The sequence below is a fragment of the Eumetopias jubatus genome, unplaced genomic scaffold (genome assembly GCF_037043125.1).
Source record: "Eumetopias jubatus isolate StellerSeaLion01/CBP00866 unplaced genomic scaffold, mEumJub1_p1.0 scaffold_1, whole genome shotgun sequence".
Classification (NCBI taxonomy): Eukaryota; Metazoa; Chordata; class Mammalia; order Carnivora; family Otariidae; genus Eumetopias; species Eumetopias jubatus.
Window position 1 is genome coordinate 81,970,657 of NW_028274807.1, and position 12,063 is coordinate 81,982,719.

General features: G+C 40.3%; 1 protein-coding gene across 10 annotated transcripts in view; it reads right to left on the minus strand.

Annotated features, from left to right (window-relative positions):
• KLHL24 (kelch like family member 24) overlaps positions 1-8,709 on the minus strand; it is a 43,584-nt gene extending 34,875 nt beyond the window's left edge. The window contains exons 1-4 of one of the 10 annotated variants that reach the window (XM_028100866.2): positions 8,587-8,709; positions 8,009-8,099; positions 4,057-4,187; positions 2,479-2,541 (exon numbers count right to left, since the gene is read on the minus strand). The gene's annotated coding sequence lies outside the window, so the exon portion shown is untranslated. Of the gene's footprint in view, positions 1-2,478; positions 2,542-4,056; positions 4,188-4,898; positions 6,137-8,008; positions 8,100-8,411 lie in introns of those variants that run through there. The other 9 variants (XM_028100869.2, XM_028100863.2, XM_028100865.2 and 6 more) reach the window with 9 other exon arrangements.
• Between the last annotated feature and the right edge of the window lie 3,354 nt (positions 8,710-12,063).

The following is a 12,063-nucleotide window of genomic DNA, read 5'->3' on the forward strand; positions in this document are numbered from 1 at the left end:
AAAGTTCAAAGCATGTAATATCACAAGTGATAACCACTCAATTATGATAAACATAAACAAATATGATATGGAATATAACTTATTTAATGCTTTACTAAGCTAAATTCAAATTATGGTTGAATCAGTCACAAGTCAGCTTTCAAAACAAGAATTTATCTTCAAATCAGCTTACTTAATTTCTTACTGCATTTCAGGTTCCAAAAAATTCACAAATTATTGTTTTTGACTAGTGGTATGATTACTGGCATTACTGACAACAAAAATCTTCAACTTTATGCCTTTTCTGTTCTACGTTTTTGTTCTCTCAGTGTTTAAAGATTTTTTATTTATTCATTTATTTTGGGGGGGGCTCATAAGCCAGGGGAGGGGTAGAAGGCAAGGAAGAGAGAGAATCCCAAGTAGACTGCGCTGAGCACAGAGCCAGACGTAGGGTGCAATCTCACAACCCTCAGATCACAATCCAGCCAAAATCAAGAGTCACATGTCCAACTGACTAAGCCACCCATGTGCCCCTTCTCAGTGTTTAAATGAATGCAAAACAATGCAACAGAATACAAACAAAATGAAAAATAAAATAACATACTGCAAAAACTAAGAATTTCCCTTTTGGCTAAAAGGGACAAGAAAGAAAACAAATGAAAAGATACTCTGCTTTCTGTGTCCAATAATTTTACTGTGTCTGGTATTTGTTATCTGGTATCTCTATCTGATAAATTTGGAGATAGCAGATTGAGCAAGTTATGTATTAATATAAGGCTGATAAAACCTTTATAGGAGTTAAGGGTTTGTCTTATGTAATTTTCTGCCTCTTACTCTCATAGCTGGTTCCTTGAATGTTGACTAACAAGCGGTCTTCCACTGCTTTTGCCAGTGTAAAACTGAAAATCCTGGATTAGAACAGCTATAAAATCACCTGCTATTACAAAGTATTCAACAGCAACAAGATACCTGTTTACTGCTTTGTATGTAGAGAGGCTATCTCATAGATCTGGGCTATTTCTTTCCAAGCAGCTTTGGCCTGGCTTTTGTACATCCTCACTTTCCCTAGACTTTCTGAGAACTTGCCCTTTAACCAATCTCCGCAACACAAAATGTAAATTCTGCCTATTGATGACAGGGTAAATAATTCACACAGGAGGGTCTTAGGAATAGGAGATGCATTTCAAAGTGCATCTTTTGGGCTTCCAGATGTAATTTACTAGCTTTTGTTCTCCCATTTTACACAAATGAAGTATTTTAACTAGTAATGGTTAAAAATATAAAGTTTAACCACATCTCAGAGTACAGTATCTAATATAGGTTCAAGATTTATAATAAACAAATTCATACACAATCAAGCAAACAAAACATAAATTACAGATAAAATTCTTCTAAAAATTTAGCAAGTATCAAAGCATCATCATTCCCTTCAGGAGAAAGTAAGCAACTAAGTAAGCATCTCTAGACAAAGTAAGAGGGGAAAATGTTTGTTCCGAAGAAATACAATGACAAAGTTTTATCTAGATAAAGATAGCAAATGCAAGGGTGATGAGATTGTCATGTCAGCAACTGACTGCCAGTTGCATGATTTGTCTAGAAAAGCTAGTATCTTTCTTTCCCTCCCTCATTTCTTCAGGACCTTAATTCCTGAAGCGATACCCTCACTTGAAAGGATTTTTCTTAACACAAAGATTCTTCTGGTTAAAGGTACTCTAGGGTTTATTTCCAACTGCAGAACTCATGCATGTTGTAGACCTAGTTCCTGATTGCTAGGTAGATTTAAAATTGTTTTTGGCCTATGTCTCAGAAAAATGAGGAGAGATAACTTATTTTAGTATCTCTAAGGCTAGAGAAAAATGTAGAAGAGGGACTGAGGACATGAGGGAGGAAGTGAAAAGAGCGGATACTTTATTTGGTAACAGAAATGACCATGACAGGGTACCTGGGTGGCTCAGGTGTTAAGTGTCTGCCTTCGGCTCAGGTCATGATCCTGGGGTTCTAGTATCCAGCCCAGCATCAGGCTCCCTGCTCAGCAGGAAACCTGCTTCTCCCTCTCCCACTCCCCCCTGCTTGTGTTCCCTCTCTCACTGTGTATCTCTCTGTCAAATAAATAAAATCTTAAAAAAAAAAGACTATGACATTGTTTTCTTTTATGATCTTGAGGATAGAACTGTTCATTACTCTGATTGGCTTAAGTAATCCCTGGTTAAAGAAAGGAAAATGGTTTAGATTCTCTAATAACAATGTTTAGTTGCGTTTTTTTTTTTTTTAAAGATTTATGTATTTGAGAGAGAGCGAGAGAGCCCACAAGTGGGAGGGGTAGAGGGAGAGGGAGAGAGAATCCCAAGCAGACTCTGCACTGAATGCAGAGCCTGACACAGGGCTCGATCTCAATGACCCTGAGATCATGACCTGAGCCAAAACCACAGGTCAGACACTTAACCAACTGTGCCACCGAGGCACCCCTTAGATACTTTATAAATACTATAAATATAATACCTTTTTAGCATTTGCTTGATCAAATCCCCAGTCAAAATATTTGTGTTGTTTTAATTTCCACACCTAAAGTAAATGGAGAACAGCAATATATTATCAGATACTAATCACTTAATGCATAGTTAGCGTTATTTACTAATATGTTGAAAGAAGTTTTTAGACTTCAGTTTCTGACTTTTGCAGTTTTAAAAGTTTACTTTTGCATAGGAAATCATTACTGAATAACAATTCCTTAAAGCAAATTAATAACTTTATGCTCTTCTACATACAAATTAGTTTCCTTATTTGTCAACTTCCTTACTTGACAATATTATCTTGGAGTAAAGTTTTCTGAAAGATGAGTAAACAAAGATTATTGTCAACAGCAAGCTAATTGGTGGCACTGAGATGACAAAATATATATCCTGTGATAATTCTGCAATGGATATTTGAAGAGTGTCTGGTAATTGGGGTCTCATCTGAGTTTGGGGCCATTAAATAATTCTGAGTTGGTCTAGCAATACTACAAAAATTGACAGTTTAGTCATTATGTATTATAAAACTATGGAATCAATTTGAGAAAATCAGAAAATGTCTTAGTAATTCAAGAAAAAAATTAGTTTTTAATCCTTAGTTATCTAGATTATCCATAATCTCAAATAATTATTTTAGAATATATAAATACATTATTATATATGCATTTTAATGCATTAATATATATTATTTTTTCTGCTTTGTTAAACCTTATAAACTTAGTACCTGTGGAAACCAACTAATCCAGCACAATTCTTTTTTTTTTCTTTTGGTGGATGGGAAGGAGAGGAATGCTTAAGAGAAAATACCAGAACCTTGAACTGTGCACGGAATGGCAATGGTAATTAAACATAAGCAATTCTTGTGCCTGGCCCAAACATCTACAAACAGAACTCATAATGTCTTAACAAGTTAAGGCAAATAAAAAAAGTTGATTGTGAAAACCAAGATATGGACTACTGATTTTTTCCTATATAGGTACACAAACACATATCTCTATGCCCTGATTTTGCTACAATTGTGAAATAGAAGTTATTTTGAATGTTTCTTTACTCCCAGAAGTAAGTCTAACTTGTGTGTACCCTTGGTAAAGAATATTTCAACTTGGTCAAATTAGGAGATTGTTAATCCTAGCTAAGTAAGTGTTTTTTCCCAGTGGACAATAAAATCCTGAGCCAATGTAGGTATCCAGGTCAACTAAAGAAATGCTTATTTTTCTGTCTGGTGCTGGGGTCACAAATACTGGATTCAGATGCAATTCAAGACTCTACAGGATTGGGGTGCCTGGCTGGCTCAGTCAATAGAACATGTGACTCAATCTCTGGGTTGTGAGTTCGAGACCCACACTGGGTATAGAGTTTACTTAAATAAATAAATAGATAAACTTAAAAAAAAAACAAAACTCCAGAACTGCTACTAAAATAGATTCAAATTTTTAATGTTTTGCTAGTAGAAAACAAAGATTGGAATAGATTTTCTCATGACTGACCTGGTCTAGAACTATTACCTTGAAGAGTAGGAGGGCAAGGCAATTCACTAGGGCATTTTGAGTTTTAAGGTAATACTTACCAACCTAATAGGTAAGGGCAAGGGACAGAGGAGGTCAGTGTACAAAGTCCAAAGGAGTTATAATATCAGAATTGATCTAGAATGTAGCTGTACTGCAACCAAGCTTAATTTTCCTTTAGAATGCAGGAATCCTATACAAAATAAAGAAATTACTATCAGTCTTAAAGATAGTGTGGATTAAGGAGAAGCTTAAAGACTAATAAATACCAAATAGCAAAGGAAACCAACATTTTCACTATTGTGATTCCTACAACTAGTGACAGTGACCCGCCACATACCATGCTCTACACTACTCCATTTTCTCAAATTTAACTTTGAGTGCAGAAAACATAGCAGAGACAACCAGAAGACTAACCAAGAAGAGGTTTATCTTTTTTTTTTTTTAAGATTTTATTTATTTATTTGACAGAGAGAGACACAGTGAGAGAGGGAACACAAGCAGGGGGAGCGGGAGAGGGAAAAGCGGGCTCCCCGCTGAGCATGGAGCCTGATGCAGGGCTTGATCCCAGGACCCTGGGATCATGACCTGAGCCGAAGGCAGATGCTCAACGACTGAGCCACCCAGGCACCCCAAGAAGAGGTTTATCTTTAAAGATATATAAAGCTATATAAAGTAAAGCAAAAGAAGGAAAGCCAGAAAAGTACAACATAGTAAGTCCATTATTTAAAAATGACTAGAAAATTATACTTAACATGGTACTACATAAAACCATGCAGTTTTTATACATTTTAAATATTTTCACCTTATTTTCTCAAAAGCTAATTTATTTGAAACATTCTATTTAATGACTTTTTAAAAACTATAAATTTACACTCTTAAAAATTTCAATTTAAAGCTTTACTCTGGGAGCAGTGAGTGGTTCCTGAACCAAGTTTTACAAATGCAGTATTTAAAGTCCAGTCTTCAAGATGTTCTGTTCTTTTCTTTTGAGGGGAGGAAGAAGAGTTTATTTTACATAGCTAAATGAAAAATAATTTAAGAAACAGTAAATAAACAAGATGTTATTTTCAACATTTTAATTTTCTTAATGGAACTACCAAGAACATATTTACCCACCATCAGACAACAGAAACCAACTGACACTTAAATTTCTTTGCCTAGGATTATAGCAACTAATGATTATCCCTTGTTGACTAGAATTCAAATGGTCAATACATTCTGACTGTGATTAACAAGAGAAAAAAAATAAGTGTCTAATGGTGAAAAATTTAGCAGTGCCTAAACAATGTGTCAGACTTAACAATATGGTTCTATAACTAAACAACTTAAATCACAGAACAAAAAAATCAAATATCTCCATTCAGTGTTTCTCTCCCTTGCCTTAAAACTTTTGGTTACTAATATTCCCCTACCCACGAAGGAAAAAAAATGTTATCAAGCATCACACCTGCAATCAAGCTGCCTATTAAGCCTACTCACGCTTTTCACTAGACTTAACGTGTAAACTTAAGGTCATTTGGTTTTACCCTGCTAACATATTGAAGTATTTAATGCATGTTCTTTATTAAAATAAAATTAAATCTGCAAGGACACTACCCGCTGCTCTGCCACTCGAACAAGTTTGAGATCTAGTATTTCAGACGACTTCTCTATGTATAAAAATATCTTTGTCAGTGATTTTTATTTACCTAGCGGTGACACAAATTATTTACAGAAATAACTTTTAGAAACTATTGAGTAAAGAGTAAAGCCTAACCACTTTTTTTTTTAAGTAGGCTCCACGCCCAGCATGGAGTCTAATGCAGGGCTTGAACTTACAACCCCAAGAAAGAGACCTGAGCTGAAATCAAGAGTCAGACACTTAACCAACTGAGCCACCCAGGCGCCCCAGGCCTAATCACTTTTAAACATCAATTAGTAGACTTTAAGATGTGCCAAATGCTGAAAAATTATAAGCCCTTGGATGATGAATTTAGGCAGAGTGACAAATTCATCAATTAAAAGTTTAGCTATTGTGTTTTTAGTAGAATAAAGGTTTTAAAACGTCAACAGTTGTCAGATGGCCACATTTTGTTTTAGTCACACAATTAGAATCATACAAAATGTATTTTTCATGTAGTTAGATGGATATACTTATAAGGCTATTTTATTTACATTTTTCAGCATACAGTCCATACCTAAATATTTATTGAAAAAGGATCTCAAATTTCTAGGTAAAAGTATATACAAAAATAACTGCTGTCATTTATGTAATAGTATTTATTTTTCACAGGCTTGACTTTTGGGTTTTAATGGCAGAAAAACAAGTTAAAGTTGTTTTTTTTTTAAACAGCATTAAGGTTTTAGCAACTTGAACAAAAGCTAGGGAAGTTTAATTTAAAACTTATAACCTTAACTCAAAATATTTCTTTTTCCTGTTCTGAGACTAAGTTGCAGGCTCTGTCTAGATAAGCAGGTTTTTGACTGTTGATTTTAAAAAAAGGTTAGAGGTTTGCAGTTTGTACTTATTTAAATATGTTAAATGCCCTCAATGCACAAGTGATGAGACAGTTTGGGATCACAGAAGCTGCCCTTCTGGTGTAGTCATCTCCACTCAAATATCAAAAATATATTAAGAATGCATAACAAATGAGAACTGTTCATATTCAGTTCGTGCTTCACGCAGGGAACTCCATCTACCTTCTACAAATATGCATTAGGTCTTGGGTGAATTCCTACAAATTTACAGGAAAAGAAAATCTGATAAAGCCCAAGTACGCTATTAACTCATGAAATTAGGCAAATTTTATCTTCAACACATTACAGCTACAATGATTTTCTTGGGAGATCTTACTAATGTCCTCTTAATTTACAATTTTAAAACAACACATTTGAAATTCATTCAAATTTTGAATTACCACGGGGATTAATATATGAGTGTGTCACCGTCCTCTAAACAAGGAAAACAATTCATCTAAACCGGGGTATAGAAGACTCTTAACTTTTAGGAAAATACCCTTACGCTACTTTTTTAAAAAAGTAGAATTCTAATTTTAATCTTCGTCGACACGAGGCAGATTTTAAATCTATTTTACATTCCTAATAAAAATCAAACTCAGCTGGTGGACCTAAAAGGCTATAGCAAATACTAAGGCGTAATTCTTAAAAAGCTGCTTGAGAAAAAGCTGTTTGAAACCAAGTGATTAATCCTAAAATCAATTGTGAATAGTCACTGCCTCAGGGGTGAGTGAGGCATCCTAAAATATAGCGTTAAGGTCCTTATTTCGCTACTTAAATCTTGTTTACAGAACCAGCAAGGGCAATTTCGTAAGAGGACTTCCTTCCACCATCTCGGTAATAAAGCGACACTAGTTAAAGGGGGTTAATTTTCCGGTCTTCGAAAAGAGGGCCTTCCGCTGCTGTTCCACAACTGCCTAAGGCTCTGGCAGAAGCTGCGGCGGTCACCGAGTGACAGCAGGGTGGCTCGGCCTCGAGCTCCAGTCCTTCCGCGCGGGAACGCGCGCTTCTAGCTCCAGTCGGGCCACAGCAGCGCCAGAGGCGAGAGCGCGCGCTCCCGCGCGTCCTCCAGATCACCTTCAAGGGGGCGGAGGAGAACTGCTTGGGCATAGCGACTAGACACCCGCCAATAAACACTCGGAACTTGCCCAGTCGTCCCGCCTGCAGTCCGCCGCAGGCGCCCAATCCCAGCTGTGGTAACAGTTTGCGCCCTGAGTGTCCAGAACTTGGGGGCGGGGACATTAGGAACTAAATTAAGAAACCTCGTCCTGGACTGGTAGGAAGGTGGGGAGGTTAGGCGGAGACTCGGCCGGCTGAAATCCTGCGCCCCCGCCCGCCCCGACTCCCCGGGGACGGTCGCTCTAGGGCCGGGTTCCCGGCGCTGGCTCAGCCGCCATCCGTGGTAAACAAAGGCTCTCGGGGGGTGGGGGCGGGAGTAACGGTCAGGTGACGGTGCCTAGCACATTTCGCAACCGCTTTAATGGGGCTTCTCTGGCCCGATGCCCTGAGACCCACCTTGACCCCGTCAGTCCTCCCCAACAGGACCAACGGCTGCCCCCACCAAACGACACGACTTGACTTGAGACCTTCGCATTCTCAGTGCTTCCTTCGATTAAAAAAGAGCAGCGCCCGGTTCAAAGCCCATCGGCAACATGCGGGGCCCATCTGCCCAGCCCCATCCGCCAGCTGCCCCTGCCCCTGGGACATCGGGGCGACCCGCACCTGCTACCCCCAATCCCGGCGGCCATACTCCTCCCAACCCGCCCACGGCGGGCCGCGCCAGCAACGCCGCGGTTCCGGGGCGGTAGTGCCAGGAGGCAGGGGTGCCCTCCCTTCAGGACTGCCGTTACCGTGCCGGCACTGAAGACATTCCCCCCCCGCCAGGGTGCCCTGGAGACCCCGCGCCCCAGACAGAGACCGTGCAAGTCCCAGCCGCAATCTCTCCTCAGACCCCACGTCTGGCTCCGAGTCGGCCGACGCTGGCTTCCCTCCTGCAGACACCCCCATGGTGGCGACCTCAGTCGACCCTCCGCCCCCGGTTCTAGCCGGTTCCTCGCCTCTCGGCTAGTTCCAGAGCTGTCATCCCCGGGTACCTCTCGGCGAAGGCTGGAAACGGCCAGCAGCCGCAGCCCCTGCCTTCCCTTAGCGGCCGGCAGCGCAGGGCTCTCTGCAGCGCCGGCGTCTCCTTCCAGCCACCAGTGTTTGCGGCAGCTCACAACAAAGGAAACATGTGACCGTCCGGGCCAAAACACTGAGCGTCAGCGACCCCTGGCCAATCCGAGTGAGCACCCCCCACCCTGGGGCACCCTGGGATATGTAGTTGCCACTTCGGGGGCGCCCGGCGGGGCCACTTGGGTTTCCCGGTATAGGGCGGGTGTCGGTGCGGAGTGTGAGGAGACTCAATCCAGGGGTTGCTGATTCGGAAACACTTTGTTTTAGTTAGAGACGGGTTAGGGAAATCCACCCATGTTAGGAGCCTTAGTGAGAAACCTGAGTCGTATGTTTATTGCCACGTCCCGAGGCAAAAGCACGTTACCAAGAATTCTCAGAACCTTAGAGAGTGGGCCGAGGACATAAGAGATCTTTTTATTTGACCCCTTGATACACAATCGGGAAATTTGAGGGCCTGAGGGATGAAAGGCACTAGAACTCTGGTCTGTAGACAGCCCAGGGAAACCGCCTTTCTCTGCAAATCTGTTCATGTCAGTCATATCAAATCCTAGGTTACCTTTTAATTTTAAACGTACATCCAAGTGGAACAATGTTATCGCAAAGCCCTGTTTTCCCAGGCAGATAGATTCCTCAAAGCACATTATTCTGTTTCTTTGTTTCTGCAAATGTTTTTTTCAAGGATGAGTATACCTCCTGATTTTGAAACATTTAACTAGTTTTTGGCTTCTGATATTGGAATTATAACTTCTCTCTCTTCTATACTTTATGAATACAGCCATGCTCTTGTTAAATAATGGAACGTGTTCCAATGACCAGTGATGGAAATAATAAAGAAAGCATGTGTTCAGGACTTTAAAATATGCTTTTTAGGCCTCTTTTCCATCTCTTATTATAAACAAAAGAGCTCAGGGGTGCCTGGCTGGCTCAGTCGGAAAAGCAGGTGACTCTTGATGTCAGGGTGGTGAGTTGAACCCTCACCTTGGGTGTAGAGATTACTTAAAATAAATAAATAAAACTTAAAAAAAAGTGCCTGCCATTTATTAAGTTTTTATATTAAGTATTTAATAAATATTGAATAATAGTAATATTATTTATTAAGCTCCAAACTTAGTGCTAAGCACTTTACATATGTAGTCCTCATAATAACCCTGCAAAATAGGTGTTGTTCTCCCATATTACAGATGAAGAAACTCAGCTACAGAAAGGATAAAGAATTGTCCCCTGGTCGCTCAGTTATTGAGTGATGAAGATGAGGTTCACATATAAATACTAAAAAAAGTTTTTATTTATATTAATATTTTATTAATATTAATTATATAATTATATATAATTAATAATTATATATAATTATATAGAAATATTAATATTAAATTAATAAGTTATATTAATATAATATATATAATTTTAATTATCTTTCTAAAAAGCTTATTTACAAAGTTACATATTACAAGGCTAGTAGTGAGCGTGCCTGGGTGGCTCAGTCGGTTAAGCGTCTGCCTTCAGCTCAGGTCATCATCCCAGGGTCCTGGGATTGAGCCCCACGTTGGGCTCCCTGCACTGCGGCGGGGCCTGCTTCTCCCTCTCCCTCTGCCTGCTGCTTCCCCTGCTTGTGCTCTCTCTTTCTGTCTGTCAAATAAATAAAACCTTGAAAAAAAAAAAAAACAAGGCTAGTGGTGAAAAGCAGTCTCATCTCCCATCCTTCCCCACTCCTGATTCTCCAGAAGCAAACCACAATTATTTGAGTGATTCTGGTTATTTATATATATTTTTTCACATAACATGGTTATTTCCTATTAAGAAAGCTGTTATCCCTGTCCCCCATCCTTCCAATATTATAATTTCTAGTTAAATCATTATTTAATGTTTATGTTATTAAGACTGTGTATTTATTATTCAGTGCTGAGTCAAATAGTATACAGTTTCCTTTCTTGTATGTTTTTTTTTTTTCCCTAGAGTATGAAGCCATGGTCCTCACTGCCTTCATAAAGTCTCAACTTCCTGGGAATGCATACAAGATCCTTCTTTTTTTTTTAAGAAAAAAATTTTTTTAAGATTTTTTATTTATTGGGGCGCCTGGGTGGCTCAGTCAGTTAAGCGGCTGCCTTCGGCTCAGGTCATGATCCCAGAGTCCTGGGATTGAGTCCCACATTGGGCTCCCTACTCCGTGGGGAGCCTGCTTCTCCCTCTCCTTCTGTCTGCCGCTCTGCCTACTTGTGCTGTCTCTCTACCTCTGTTAAATAAATAAATAAATAAATAAATAAAAGATTTTTTATATATTTACTTGCAAGACAGAGATAGTGACAGAGATAGTGACAGAGAGCAGGAACAGGGATGAGAGGGAGCCTGATGCGGGGCTCGATCCCAGGACCCTGGGATCATGACCTGAGTTGAAGGCAGACACTTCACCGACTGAGCCACCCAGGCGCCCCACAAGATCCTTCTTGATGCACCCTGGGGTCTACCTGTGCAGCCTGAACGCCAAGCTTCAGTGAACTACCCACTGTTGCCCAAAGGACTTGCTCTCCAGGCCATTCCCATCCATACCTATTCCCTATGCCTCTTATACTACCTCCATTCCTTCATCCTAATCACTGGCTAACTCCTGCTTTTCCTTCCAAGAATCCTGGGAAACTCTCCTTTCCTCCTCATTGCCCTCTGGACTAAGGATCTCCCCTCAGTCTTCCCACAGCAGCACTTCCTTACCTCCCTCTCAGCAGTTATCACACTAATTGTCCATGTTTATTTACATGTCTCTCTCAACTGAGATCCCTGAGGTCAGGGATCATGTCCTTTGTTTTTCTTTTTTAAGATTTTATTTTTAAGTAATCTCTACACCCAATGTGGGGCATGAACTCACAACTCCAAGTCACACGCTCCACCAGCTGAGCCAGCCAGGCACCCCAGGGACCATGTCTAATTAATTTTGTATCATAGCATCCCTTGTAGGTGTTCAATATTTATCTGTTAACTGATGGAATGATCTCTACTTCTTGAGGTTATGGGGACGGGAGTGAAAAAAAAAAATTGCCACCATATGCCCTAGGATCCACTTGGATCTACATGAGGAGGTCCTCAGACTCTCTTGGGGCAGATGGGGTGATCAATCACAGTTCTGAGAGTGGAGGAGTTTGAGGGGACCCACAGAACAGGCAGCCCTGAAGACAGGCAGAGGCCTACTGGTGGGTGTGGGAGCTCCTCAGGCAGCCAAAATATAGGTAGTTTCAGCATTAGTGGAGGGCCCTGGGAGTTAGACCTACCCCACAAATCAGTGAGCATGGCTGGGTGGCAGCCTTTTCCTCAGCTAGGACTGGAATAGAAACAGCTGTTGAGTCCAGGGGGAATCTACTGAAGTTGAGGGTGATTAAGTTGTAACATGATTTATTTTCTGCAGTGTTTAC